Here is a 948-nt window from a genome sequence, read left to right as displayed (position 1 = left end):
TATATTTATATTGCATATATTATAATACTATATTATATTATAATATATTACCATATATTATACTTGTATATTGTGTTGCCTGTTGCCCAGGCTGGAGTGCAGTGGTGATATCTCGGCTCACTGCAACCTCTGCCTCCTGGGTTCAAGTGATTCTCCTGTCTTAGCCTCCCAAGTAGCTGGGATTACAGGCACACACCACCATGCCTAGCTAATTTTTTTTTTTTTGTGCACCGTTTCTGGAAGTACTGCAATACCAGGTCAATGAGTGGAGTGGACGGAGCAAGCTCCTATTCCATCTCTTATTTCCAAAAATCCATTTAATATATTGTCCTCGGATAGAGGACATATCAGATATTAAACTGATAAGAACAGATACTACACTTGATATTAGCCAAAAGGCCGAGAAGTGATGCCTGGCTAATTTTTGTACTTTTAGTAGAGACAAGGTTTCACCATGTTGGCCAGGCTGGTCTCGAACTCCTGACCTCAAGTGATCTGCCAGCCTTGGCCTCCCAAAGTGCTGGGATTACAGGCGTGAGCCACTGCGCCCGGCCTGAACTTCCTTTAAGATAAAAGGTAAAAAATAATCTGTAAAATAACACTAGAAACAAAGAAAAAGAGTACATACAGCGCTACATCTTTTTACAAACCTGAAAAACTAGAGTAGTTTAGCTAGAATAGTTGAGTAGCTGGCATTAAGCTGTATAATGAGAAAGGAAGACATGGAGCCCAAGACTCAGCAAGCTGGTTACTCTGGGTGGGGCGCTTGGCGGTGGGGTAGCCAGTCACCAAGTGGATCGCTGGAGGACATTGTTGAACTCCTCATTTTTTTTTTTTTTTTTTTTAGACAGAATCTCGCTCTGTCACCCAGGCTGGAGTGCAGTGGCGCAATCTTGGCTCACTGCAACCTCTGCCTCCCAGGTTCAAGCGATTCTCCTGCCTCAGCCT

At 43.1% G+C, this 948-nt stretch overlaps 1 non-coding gene across 1 annotated transcript; it reads right to left on the bottom strand.

Annotated features, from left to right (window-relative positions):
* Positions 1-220: 220 nt before the first annotated feature.
* Positions 221-411, bottom strand: LOC116270171. Its single transcript, XR_004178097.1, has one exon. It is a non-coding gene; the product is annotated as a U2 spliceosomal RNA (small nuclear RNA).
* Positions 412-948: the final 537 nt, after the last annotated feature.

This window comes from Papio anubis, chromosome 13, assembly GCF_008728515.1.
Source record: "Papio anubis isolate 15944 chromosome 13, Panubis1.0, whole genome shotgun sequence".
NCBI lineage: Eukaryota > Metazoa > Chordata > Mammalia > Primates > Cercopithecidae > Papio > Papio anubis.
Note: the sequence above shows the minus strand (reverse complement) of the source record. Positions and strands in the feature narration are given on the sequence as shown.